The sequence below is a fragment of the Scyliorhinus canicula genome, chromosome 11, assembly GCF_902713615.1.
Source record: "Scyliorhinus canicula chromosome 11, sScyCan1.1, whole genome shotgun sequence".
In the NCBI taxonomy this organism is placed as follows: Eukaryota; Metazoa; Chordata; class Chondrichthyes; order Carcharhiniformes; family Scyliorhinidae; genus Scyliorhinus; species Scyliorhinus canicula.
Genome location: NC_052156.1, coordinates 137,721,758 through 137,735,289, shown reverse-complemented (window position 1 = coordinate 137,735,289; position 13,532 = coordinate 137,721,758). Strand labels below are relative to the sequence as shown.

Sequence of the window (13,532 nt, the reverse complement as noted above, 5' to 3'; positions counted from 1 at the left end):
GATGGAGCTGGATGTATACCAGCAGGGTGAGATAATGGAGCTGGATGTATACCAGCAGGGTGAGGATGGAGCTGGATGTATACGAGCAGGGGGGTGAGGATGGAGCTGGATGTATACCAGCAGGGTGAGAGGATGGAACTGGATGTATACCAGCAGGGTGTGAGGATGGAGCTGGATGTATACCAGCAGGGAGTGAGGATGGAGCTGGATGTATACCAGCAGGGAGTGAGGATGGAGCTGGATGTATACCAGCAGGGGGGTGAGGATGGAGCTGGATGTATACCAGCAGGGTGAGATAATGGAGCTGGATGTATACCAGCAGGGTGAGGATGGAGCTGGATGTATACGAGCAGGGGGGTGAGGATGGAGCTGGATGTATACCAGCAGGGTGTGAGGATGGAACTGGATGTATACCAGCAGTTTGCGAGGATGGAGCTGGATGTATACCAGCAGGGTGAGAGGATGGAACTGGATGTATACCAGCAGTTTGTGAGGATGGAGCTGGATGTATACCAGCAGGTCGCGAGGATGGAGCTGGATGTATACCAGCAGGGTGCGAGGATGGAGCTGGATGTATACCAGCAGGGTGAGGATGGAGCTGGATGTATACCAGCAGGGTGTGAGGATGGAGCTGGATGTATACCAGCAGGGAGTGAGGTTGGAGCTGGATGTCTACCAGCAGGGTGAGGATGGAGCTGGATGTATACCAGCAGGGTGTGAGGATGGAGCTGGATGTATACCAGCAGGGAGTGAGGATGGAGCTGGATGTCTACCAGCAGGGTGAGGATGGAGCTGGATATATACCAGCAGAGTGTGAGGATGGAGCTGGATGTATACCAGCAGGGTGTGAGGATGGAGCTGGATGTATACCAGCAGGGTGAGATGATGGAGCTGGATGTATACCAGCAGGGTATGAGGATGGAGCTTGTATACCAGCAGGTTGTGAGGATGGAGCTGGATGTATACCAGTAGGTTGTGAGGATGATACTGGATGTATACCAGCAGGGTGTGAGGATGGACCTGGATGTATACCAGCAGGGTGTGAGGATGGGGCTGGATGTATACCAGCAGGGTGTGAGGATGGAGCTGGATGTATACCAGCAGGGTGAGGATGGAGCTGGATGTATACCAGCAGGGTGAGGGGATGGAGCTGGATGTATACCAGCAGGGTGAGGGGATGGAGCTGGAGGTATACCAGCAGGGAGTGAGGATGGAGCTGGAGGTATACCAGCAGGGGTGTGAGGATGGAGCTGGATGTATACCAGCAGGGAGTGAGGATGGAGCTGGAGGTATACCAGCAGGGTGTGAGGGTGAAGCTGGATGTATACCAGCAGGGTGAGGATGGAGCTGGATGTATACCAGCAGGGTGTGAGGATAGAGCTGGTATACCAACAGGGGGGTGAGGATGGAGCTTGATGTATACCGGCAGGGAGTGAGGATGGAGCTGGATGTATACCAGCAGGGTGAGAGGATGGAACTGGATGTATACCAGCAGGGTGTGAGGATGAAGCTGGATGTATACCAGCAGGGAGTGAGGATGGAGCTGGATGTATACCAGCAGGGGGGTGAGGATGGAGCTGGATGTATACCAGCGTTGTGTATGGATGGAGTTGTAGGTATACTAGCAGGTTGCGAGAATGGAGCTGGATGTATACCAGCAGAGTGTGAGGATGGAGCTGGATGTATACCAGCAGGGTGAGGGGATGGAGCTGGATGTATACCAGCAGGTTGTGTGGATGGAGCTGGATGTATACCAGCAGGGTGTGAGGATGGAGCTGGATGTATACCAGCAGGGTGAGGGGATGGAGCTGGATGTATACCAGCAGGTTGCGAGGATGGAGCTGGATGTATACCAGCAGGGTGCGAGGTTGGACCTGGATGTATACCAGCAGGGTGCGAGGATGGAGCTGGATGTATACCAGCAGGTTGCGAGGATGGAGCTGGATGTATACCAGCAGGGTGAGGATGGAGCTGGATGTATACCAGCAGGGTGCGAGGATGGAGCTGGATGTATACCAGCAGGTTGTGAGGATGGAGCTGGATGTATACCAGCAGGGTGTGAGGATGCAGCTGGATGTATACCAGCAGGGGGGTGAGGATGGAGCTGGTGGTATACCAGCAGAGTGAGAGGATGGAGCTGGCTGTATACCAGCAGGGTGTGAGGATGCAGCTGGATGTATACCAGCAGGGGGGTGAGGATGGAGCTGGTGGTATACCAGCAGGGTGCGAGGATGGAGCTGGATGTATACCAGCAGGGTGTGAGGATGGAGCTGGATGTATACCAGCAGGGTGAGGATGGAGCTGGATGTATACCAGCAGATTGAGAGGATGGAGCTGGATGTATACCAGCAGGGTGTGAGGATGGAGCTGGATGTATACCAGCAGGGTGAGGATGGAGCTGGATGTATACCAGCAGGGTGCGAGGATGGAGCTGGATGTATACCAGCAGGATGTGAGGATGGAGCTGGATGTATACCAGCAGGGTGTGAGGATGGAGCTGGATGTAAACCAGCAGGGTGAGGATGGAGCTGGATGTATACCAGCAGGGTGAGAGGATGGAGCTGGATGTATACCAGCAGGGAGTGAGGATGCAGCTGGATGTATACCAGCAGGGGGGTGAGGATGGAGCTGGTGGTATACCAGCAGAGTGAGAGGATGGACCTGGATGTATACCAGCAGGGTGCGAGAATGGTGCTGGATGTATACCAGCAGAGTGTGAGGATGGAGCTGGATGTATACCAGCAGGGTGAGGATGGAGCTGGAGTTATACCAGCAGGGTGAGGATGGACCTAGATGTATACCAGCAGGGTGCGAGGATGGAGCTGGAGGTATACCAGCAGGGTGCGAGGATGGAGCTGGATGTATACCAGCAGGGTGAGAGGATGGAGCTGGAGTTATACCAGCAGGCGGGTGAGGATGGAGCTGGATGTATACCAGCAAAGTGTGAGGATGGAGCCCGTGTACCAACAGGGTCTGAGGATGGAGCTTGTATACCAACAGGGTGAGTGTGGAGCTGGATGTATCCCAGCAGGGGGGTGAGGATGGAGCTGGATATATACCAGCAGGGTGCGAGGATGGAGCCCGTGTACCAGCAGGGTGCGAGGCTGGAGCCCGTGTACCAACAGGGTGTGAGGATGGAGCTTGTATACCAACAGGGTGAGGATGAAGCTGGATGTATACCAGCAGGGGGGTGAGGATGCAGCTGGATATATACCAGCAGGGTGCGAGGATGGAGCCCGTGTACCAGCAGGGTGTGAGGATGGAGCTTGTATACCAACAAGGTGTGTGGATGCATATGAAACTCCAGAGAGTTCAGACCCAACCTACTTAATCTCTCCTCACAAGACAAACTCTCCAAACTCAGGATCAATCGGGTCAACCTTCCCTGTAATGTCTCCAATGCCTGCATATCTTGCCTTAGATCCGGGGAACAAAACTATTCCCGGTGCTCCAGGTGTGGTCGAACTAGTGCCTTGTATAGTTTTAGCAGAAATTCCTTATTTTCACGCTCCATTCCCTTTGAAATAAAAGCCAACATTCCATTTGCCTTCCCATATTACCTGCTAAACTTGCACGTTAACGTTTTGGGAGTTATGCACAAGGGCCCGCAATTCCCTCTGTTCTGCAGCCTTTCTCCATTCACAAAATAATAGCAAAAGATTCATCAATAAAAATAACTGTTGAAAAGTGCCAAGCAGTTGAGCTGACTAATGAAACCTATTTTGCCTTTTCGTTTAAAAAGTAGAACTAGAGAGAGACAGACGAGGCCCCAAGCCCTGGTCGCATGGGAAGGGGGAAGGGATCACGGCCAAGGTGAGGAGTTGGCTTTAACGAACACCGGCTTTCCGTTCACCTTTGTTACTGCACACTCCAAGCTGGCCTTGGCAGAATTCACACAATATCGGGGGCTGGAAATGGGTTACCTTCCAATCTAGGTCTTCCTCCTCATCTATTCATAGACAATAATTGTGAGCCGGTATCTATTGCACGCCCCGTCTCCCGGGCCTTGAACATAAGATGCTGGGGGACAGAATTAACAGGAGCTCTGTTTTTTATAGAGGGGTTTGGGGTAATACTCCCCCGTGTACTGAGTGTTGCTAACGGCACTAAATCATGGCATCCACAATGGAACCATGTTGAAATGCAACCAATGGATGTGCACTGCAGCGAGAAAAAGCAAAGCTGGAGGAGGCTCTTGTGGATCATAAACCAGCGGGACCAGAAAGACATATATCTGTGCTGTAAAACTCTTACATAATCCTGGTGAAGTTCTCAGTAGCAATAACTGTCCTTGTATCGTTGCGTTTGTATCTCATAAACATAATGAAATAAAATAAACAATCTCAATATCCATGCTGGGAATTTCAGACTAAAGCCTCTGACCTTCTTGTGAATGTTTAGCTATATTTTCTGCAAACACTGTCAACATCGCTATCACACCAGCCATCACCACTCTAAAACAACTCTGTCAAGGATGTCAAGAAAGCCAGTTCATTTCGTCATAATATAAACATTTAAATTAAATTCCAGGGACAATTGTATTTCAAACTAATACAATTCAATCCCTTGAGAAATATACTAGCATAAACTAAATTACTTTGTGGTGTCAGACATATTTAATGGTCATTCGTGCTACATCCGCTGCAGGAGTGAATTATCGGTTGGCTGCACTGGAAGGATGAAAATTACACAAAGTGAAACCATGTCGGACATCCAGAACTACCTCCTTATTGAAACAATCATAGCTGCCAATCAGAAATGAGCAGGTCACGGGTGTTCAGCAAGGTGAGATGCAGAAGTGGTGACATACCTGAAAATGCTGTTCGCAGCCAGTAACTAATGCAAGCTCTGCACACGTCAAAAGCAACTTGTAGTGACACTTGCGTTTACCTTAGCCTCATCCCCAGTGGAGTAACCACCAGTAGCGGTCTGCCCTCCAGACTAAGTGAAGCGGTTTGTCAGCGGGTGACAAGTGCATACAATTCAGAGTTGCACTTGTGGCCACCTAAAACGCAGAAATTGTCCAACTCTGTCAGCGCAAACAATATGTTAGTGGATTGACCATTCTAAATTGCCCCTTAGTGTCCAGGGAGGTTAAGGTTAATTTATCGGGTTATGGGAATAGGGGGCAGTGGGCATGGGCACAGATGGAGTGCTCATTCGAAGGGTTGTGGCAGACTCGATGGGCCGAATGGCGTCCTTCTGCACTGTAGGGATTCTATAATGCCTCCTGTAACATGTTATCTGTAATCCGGTGGCTCAACTTGATTTTTGATTATTTAATTATATTTTCAATCTTAAACATCATACAACTGTTATTTAGAGGGTGTTGAAGATCAGTGATGTAAAAGAATCATGATTACATCTATGGGTTCAGATTGGAAAATAAACCAGACTATTTGTGTTTACCATACAGTCATTCTGGCACAGGTGGCTACCATTCGGACCATCAAGTCTGTGCTAGCTCTCTACAGAGCAATCCAGTCAGTTCCACACTCTATCCCCTTGGTCCTGTCAGTCTATTCCCCTCAAGTGCAAATCCAATTTCCTTTTGAAATCATTCATCATCTCTGATTTCACAACCCTCGTGGGCAGCGAGCTCCAGCTGATAACCAATCACTGTGTTAAAGATGTGCTTCTTCCTCTGTGGAGTCACTGTGGAGGAAGGATGAGACCATCGTGGATAGCATGTACAGTGAGGTGGTCACACCGCAGGTAAAGAATGCACAAGCAGAAAGGGATTCGGTGACTGCCAGGCAGAGCAAGAGCACTGGGCAGGTAGTGCAGGAACCCTCGAGGCCCATCTCCGTCTAATAGGTTTACCGATTTGGATACTGCTGGGGGGAGTGGTTTCTCAGGGGATTGCAGCAAGGACTAAATCGGTGGCACCACGATGGCACAGCTGCACAGTGGCAGAAAGAAAAAGAGTGCGACAGCAACAGTATTAGGGGATCTATCGCAAGAGGAACAGATAGATGTTTCTGTGGCTGCAGTCATGGAACCAGGATGGAATGTTGCGTCCCTGGTGTCAGGGTCAAGGATGTCAGATATTGGGCGGCACGCTAGCACAGTGGTTAGCATAATTGCTTCACAGCTCCAGGGTCCCAGGTTCGATTCCCGGCTTAGGTCACTATCTGTGTGGAGTCTGCACACTCTCCCTGTGTCTGCGTGGGTTTCCTCCGGGTGCTCCAGTTTCCTCCCACAGTCCAAAGATGTGGGGTGAGATTCTCCGCAAATGCGGAGAATCGCAAAGGCTGCCGTGGGACAGGCCGTGACCCACGGCAGCCTTCACGCCCATTTACGGGGCCGATTCTCCCCCCCGGGTGGGGCTAGGAGCATGGCCCCGTGCGTCACAGCGGCGCGGCCTTGACGACCGTCGCCAAGGCCGCATGTCAAGCGTCACGCCGGCCGATGACGTCAGCCGCGCATGCACATGCGCAGGTTGGACAACGCCAACCCACACATGCGCAGTTGCCGTCTTTTCCCTCAGCCGCCCTGCAAGACGTGGCGGCTTGATCTTGCCAGGCGCGGAGGGAAAAGAGTGCATCCGTTACGGACGGACGGCCAGCGATCGGTGGGCACCGATCGCCGGCCTATGCCCCCCTTGGCACGGCCATGGTACTGCCGTGCCAATCGGGCCCCCAGATGCCCCAAGCGGGAATCTGGCGCCCGTATCACGACGGCAGCGAGCAGGTGTGTTTGCTGCCGTGTTGAAACGGGCATGAAGGCCCGGCCGCTCGGCCCATCGGCCTCGGAGAATCACCGCTAGCCGTAAGAAACGTGGCGTGGGTCAGGCGTGGGGGGGGTTAGAATAGCGGGTGGGCGTGAAAAATTTCGGGTGGCCCTCCCGCTATTCTCCCACCCGGCGTGGGGGGCGGAGAATCGCGCCCGTGCAGTTTAGGTGGATTGGCCATGCTAAATTGCCCTTAGTGTCCATAAAGGTTAGATGGAGTTACTGGGTTATGGGGATAGAACGTAGGGCATACAGTGCAGAAGGAGGCCATTCAGCCCATCGAGTCTGCACCGACCCACTTAAGCCTTCACTTCCACCCTATCCCGTAACCCAATAACCCCTCCTAACCTTTTTGGTAGGATGACTGAGTCCAGGGGAACGTCATCGACAAGGGGCTACAGTGAGTCCTGGGCTCCGGCATCGCTCGGAGCGCCAGATAACTGGGTTGTCCCTGCCTCGCTGCTGTGGATCATCAGGTTTGAGTTCACCAGTGAGTAACCCAGAAGCCTGCCTAATAGTTAATCCGATCGCAGTGTGAGTATCTGCGCTGGTGGAGAGTACGGGTTACAGTTGCGATGCCTCTTCAATGCTGGCCTCGTAGGAGCCACTCTGGTCTGTGGTGTCCAGGGGCTGCGAGGTCCCGGTTGGTCTGCTGATTAATCTCCAATGGAAGGAAGGTGGCATTAATGCGTGAGAGGTGAACACTCACTCATGTGAGGCTTGCGCCATGGCTCAATTTGTTGAGTGTCCTCACTTGTATGTTTGGCCCTGACCTCGTGCTCTGCCCCAGAGCGGTCCTGCTCCTTGTCGGCAAGCTCAAGGGCTCGTTCCTCAAATGGGGTTAGAGTCTTGAGCTCCGGCATTACTCTGACAGGCTGTGCCCACTCATGCCTGTTGTTTGTCCTGCAATGAGACAGATGGGGAGAGTGTAAGCAGGAGTCATGGCACTTTAGATGGGGATAAAGAGGGGCATGCGTGGGAGGTGATTGAGAGCAGGTATGTGTGCAGTTTGGAGCTACTGGGGCAATTATTGAGGGAGTGGAGCTGGTACATGACAGGTGTTGTGACCACACTAGGTGGGTGGGAGTCATATCATTGTGGAAGTGTCAGGGCTGTGTTAATGGGTGCTGAGGGTAACATGAGGAGGCAGAGTTACCCTGGCTGCACGAAGAAAGTCATTCAACTTCGTATGACACTGCATCCCCATCCTCTTTTGGAGTGAACTGTCACTGACAATGATGGCCACAGGCGGGGTTGGTCACATTTGCTGGATGGACGCCTGCCCGATCGTGGGGAGGGGGTTTCCCGCCTCCTTCGAGAAGTTTGTTGAGGGCCCGCTCTGTAAAATGTGGTTCAGTCCTCCGAGCCCTACCCTCCAATTGGACTTGAAACAAGTCTACCCTGGCAGCACGGTGGCAAAGTGGTTAGCATTGCTGTCTCACAGTGTCAGGTACCAGGGTTCGATTCCAACCTCGGGTGACTGTGTGGAGTTTGCACATTCTCCCCGAGTCTGCGTGGGTTTCCTCCGCGTGCTCCGATTTTCTCCCACAGTCCAAAGATGTGCGGGTTAAGTGGATTGGCCGTGCCAAATTGTCCCTTAGTGACCAGGGATGTGCAGGTTACGAGGATAAGTGGGGAAGTGGGCTGAGGTAAGGTGCTCTTTCAAAGGGTCAGTGTGGACTTGATGGGCCGAATGGCCTTCTTCTGCACTGCAGTGATTCTAAGTACTGAGGAGGAGTTTATAAACTGCGCCCCACTGATTACAGAGATTAGATGTCCCTGGGGCGAATGTAACAGAGGTAAGCCTCCATAAGCATGGCGTGAATCACGCAAAAACGATGTTAAGGAGGCTGAACATACGGTGAAGTTCCTGTCATAGACGCCAGCAGGATTCTCCCTGATTCTCTCGCCCGAACCGAAACTTTGAAAAAATATGGTAACGTTCCTCCCCTAATTTCTAAAACTGTTGAAGCAAAAACAATACTTACAAATATTAAATAGTTTAAAAACAGATGTTTAATCAAATAACTCAAAATCATATTTGAATACTGTAATTAAATATGATATTTTTCACTCTAGGTATTCCAATGTGTTTTAATATGCTGTGCAATTAAATGGCTAGGCCAGCCATTCCGCTCCAGATCCTCATTTACAGCAACATTTACTGGCTTTGCAGAAATGCAAAATATCAGTTACAAAATAGCCACTGAACATTTTTTGAGACACAGGATATGGCACAATGGCAGAGACCCGCTCGACTCAGGAGGGACAAGTCCATTATTCATTATATTTGATTGACACTCACAATACAGCGTGCTGTGAGCATTGAATTAATTAATAGTTAATGCCTGTGGATCTCTACAATTTCACCCACACAAATCTCATATTAACTGGCAGAACAGCATGTAGGGCATTCCAGTGACTGACTACTCCTTCATTATTCTCACTGAGAAAGATTCTTTTTTTTTTATTTTCGTCCTATTAAAAGTATATTTTCCCCCTCATTTTTTTCTCTGCTTATTTTCTTCCTCTTTTGGTCACCGGGTTATTTTTAAAACAGGATTGTGAGGAATTAGTCAGTCGCTCACAATGTGCATCATACCACATGATCTGGCAGTCCAAAGATGTGCAGGTTAGGTGGATCGACCATTGCCCCTTAGTGTTCAAATGGTTAGGTGGGGTTGTGGGGATAGGGTGGAGGTGTGGTCTTAAGTACGGTGCATTTTCCAAGGGCCGGTGCAGACTCGATGGGCCAAATGGCCTCCTTCTGCACTGCAGCGATTCCATGGTTCATGCTATGAAAAGAGGAATTGTATCTGCCCAGTGGCAAATGCAGTCTATCCATGGCCGTTGTATTGGGGTGTCAGTCAGAGTAACAGAATTTTAAGATATTTCCTCAATATATTAATGAACCAACCAATCTAAAAGGGCTGAAGACTGTAAAATTCACTTTAGATGCTCTCAGCGAGCTACTGAACATAAAGCTCTTCAAAGCCAATGCTATTCCTTCAGTGCTTAGGAGGCACATAGCAAGAAATGGTGGTGAACAGGCAGTGTCCTTCCCTACATGGAAGAATGGCAATCCCCAAGTCATCTCTTCCCATTTATGTACATGTGCTGATGGCTGAGCGGCCTGGTTCTGCTCCTACGTCTTATGATCTTATGGAGTATTGACAAAGGTCTAGCAGCAGGCTAACTGCCCCACCTTCTGGCTGGAGAATAAAACAAGACTAATACAACGTAAATAAATACATAGCTGGGGGAAACACATTTCATATTTTCAATTGAAAATTAACTGTATGTTCCCATGGAGGTGATTTACATTTCCACAGAGAGATAAAGGCCCATAATTTGGGTGTCAAAGTCAAAGTGAGGGTGAAGCACTTGTAGCTATTTATGAACAAATATACCCGAATTATCCAGCAAGAGATAGCTACGAGGTTAAATGCAGAAATCTGAAAGCTACTGTCCAAGATATACTGTCAGCTCAGCAAACACCATGCTGGATTCTCCGGTCAGTGACGCCGAAATTACATTCAGCGACGGGCTGGAGAATCCAAATTCCCGACAGAATCGTGGGCGACGCTGCGTTCACGGTGCTCCGCCCCCTCCAAAGTGGCGGGCAGGGGTGGACATATTCGGGGCTGGGGGTTCTGTGGTGGGGTGGCCCGGGGCATGCGAGCCGCCCGAAACGGGGGGGGGGGGGAATTCTCCAGGCTGTATCGGCAACTCGAGCCGGGTGCTCTACGCTGCCATCCTGCTGGCCCCCAGCAAAACAGGGTATCGGTGGCCGTGCCAGATTTCCTGCCATAAAACGCAACCGGTCGTGGGGACATAGTCTCCAAATCGGAGAATCCAGCCCCATATCCCACTGGCTGACTCACCATTGAAAAACACTGAATGAGATTACTGCATTTCTGTGGTAGGTGTGAACTTAACTGAAAACAAAAAGTTAAATCTTCTCCACTTCAGTCCAAGTCGCCCTTTAATAACATGATAAGTGTTAATTTCTGCCAAACAACTGCTCTGGCACCGGAAATTAACCATTGCAAGTGTCCAGTCTCATTCCTTCAGGTTTTAATTATTGTCTCTTTCGGTCTTTTTCCCTCTTTTGATTTCTCTTTCCGTACCTGATTGATATTGAATTTACCCACTTAATTTTACACTTCCTTCTCAAGTTTTGGTGATGTAAATTTCACAATTCTTCAATCTGACCAGTTAAGGAGATGCAGTTGTTTGTCCACTCATGTCCCAGCAGCCTGGCTTGTCTCACTGAGTTATCAACTCTCACATCATGCAATTTGCTACGTTAAAAGTTGCAAAAAAAAACATTCAAGCAAGGGCAAATCTAATGGAAGACATAATTAAATGCTCTCGCACACTAGTCGCAAAGCAACTTTGAATTATGAACTTCCATGGCATTGAACTTAACTATAACTAACACCAGAAAGACAAATCCTGTTAATAGTGAAATCTTGGAGGCATAACAGTTACAACACAAGGTGACACTGTTCTAACACAAACTGTAGTGAGTGGTTAATACCCCCAAAGGGATGGATTACTTCGACAATTATTTATTTGCAGTATGGCTCATGCTAACTGCCTCTTTTGGCTAAATATAAAAGCAAAAACTGTCATTCTCATTTCTCTTGTGTTGCCTCGGCTGAATTAGGAAGTTTCAGAATCACAGAATGGTATGGTGCAGAAGGAGACCAGTTGGCCCCATTATGCCTGTGTTGAATGTTTGACTGTACGATCCAATATCCCCACTTCCTCCGTTCTTTCCCCTCAGCCTGCAAATTCTCCCCTTTAAGTATTTCCCCAATTCCCCTTTTGCAAGCTACTATGAAATCTGCTTTCGCCACTCTTCCAGGCGCTGCATTCCAGATCACAATTCGCTTTGTAAACTAAATTCTCATCTCATCTCCATTTGGCCGCTAAGCAGCAGTTTGATTATCTCTATTTTAGACAAACAATATTTTTCTCGACTTATCTCCTGAGCTGGACTATAGTGGTGTAGATTGCCTTCTGGTACATCGCCCAACTATGGCCAAGCTAATTAGTCTTGGGCGGGCATCGAAATTAAGACATCCTGTTCATATTGAAATTCCGCATGTTTGTTCAACTCAGCAAAGCCATTGGGTATTGATGAGAATTCTTCCCCCTTTTCCTCACTGCGAGGCACCAGTGACGATTATAACAACCTTTGCACCACCTCGACTGAGATCACCTGAGCCAGATAAGGTCAGGATCGAACCTGGAACCTTCCTGGTTTATACTGCCAGGACTTTGGCAGGCATTCTGTTTTCCCACCGGCAGCACACCCCCACCCATGAGCTTCCCAACAGCATGGGGCGGCTTCAATGGGAATTCCCATTGACAAGCAGCGGGAGTAGAGAATCCTGCCACCAGCGAATGGCACTCCGCCAAAAAACATGTGGCTGAGGGCCCGAAGAATCCAGCTCTTCATATTTATGTATTGAGCAACAATGGAAGTGCATGAGCAATGCTGAAGTTCAATCAAATCACTTAACAATTAAAGGATTAAACAAAATCTGCATGATTTACTTAAGCACCTTCTTGTGCTTTCCTTTCTTCCCTGTAAAGGTTTTCCAGTGAATTCCGTCAGCACACAAAATCATGAAGGAAACAGGCTTGACAATGCTGCTGAGCTCAGCAAGTCGGCGGGCAACCTTTTAGCACTCTGTGTAAGTATACATATCCGTACATGTTAGTTAAGCTGCTTTTTGCTGCCTTGGCTCAGCAAATCCTCCATTAAAACCATCAATTTGTTAATAAAGGAAATGAACACTGAAGTGAATCAGAACAGTTTGTTCTTTTTCTTTTAGGATGAATACTGTTGCCAAATAGGTAATTTCATAATTCAAATGTTTTTGTGGTGGAGATTTTTTTATATTTAAGCCATTGGAAGCACTTGGGGAGGTTGGTAAACAGACCAAAAGGAAGTGAAATTCAAAGGGCTGGGGTTTTCGGTGCTTCCTGCCATGGGATCTTCAGGTTGTGCCGAAGACAACGCTCCGTCACGGGTTCCCCAGCCGTGGGGCAGGCGTCCATACAGAAAACCAGAGGCCTTGGCAGGAGCGGAAAATCCCACCTGCGCCAATGCCACACTGCCTCCGCTGCTGAAAAACACGCTGCGCGGGAGGTGGGGGGGGGGGGCAGTGGAAAATCCCAGCCAAAGGGTAACCGATGTTAATTTAATAAGGTCAGTCCAGGAAGTGGGAGAACAATAAACAGCTTGTCCTCTCTAATTAGCTTCGTAATGGAGCCAGTGGGCAGAATCTCCTGGTCCCGCCAGCAGGGAGGTTGGGTGGGCGGGGGACTTAATTTAGGAGGAAGCCAAAAATCAGTTTCTCAACTGTGAGAAGGACTTTAGGAACTCGGTTCTCGGGACTTAAAAGGTGGGTTAAAGGCAGGTCGAGCTTCCCGCTGAACAATGTCAGGAGTCCTTTACCATGGATTACCATCTCATTCATGCTCATTTAAAAGCCACCTCACCAGAATAAAATTCCCAGTCCAAGTTAACTTTCCTGCCAGCGTGAAATTAGAATGTTTATTTTGACGGCTGCACTTAGGGGAGGCGATGGCCAAATTGTATTGGAACTGGACAAGTAATTCAGAGACTCGGATAATGCTCTGGGAACTGGGTTGAATCCCACAATGGCAGATGGTGAAATTTGAAATGGATAAAAATCTGAAATTGTAAAACCCCATCTGGTTCACTAACGCCCTTACCTTGTCCAGACTATATTTGACCCCAAACCCACAGCATTGTGGT

The 13,532-nt window shown here is 49.2% G+C and overlaps 1 protein-coding gene across 14 annotated transcripts in view; it reads right to left on the bottom strand.

The window, feature by feature from the left end:
• The window catches only part of LOC119973412 (voltage-dependent calcium channel subunit alpha-2/delta-1), a 726,559-nt gene that overhangs the window by 242,760 nt on the left and 470,267 nt on the right, over positions 1–13,532 (bottom strand). The window lies entirely within an intron of this gene.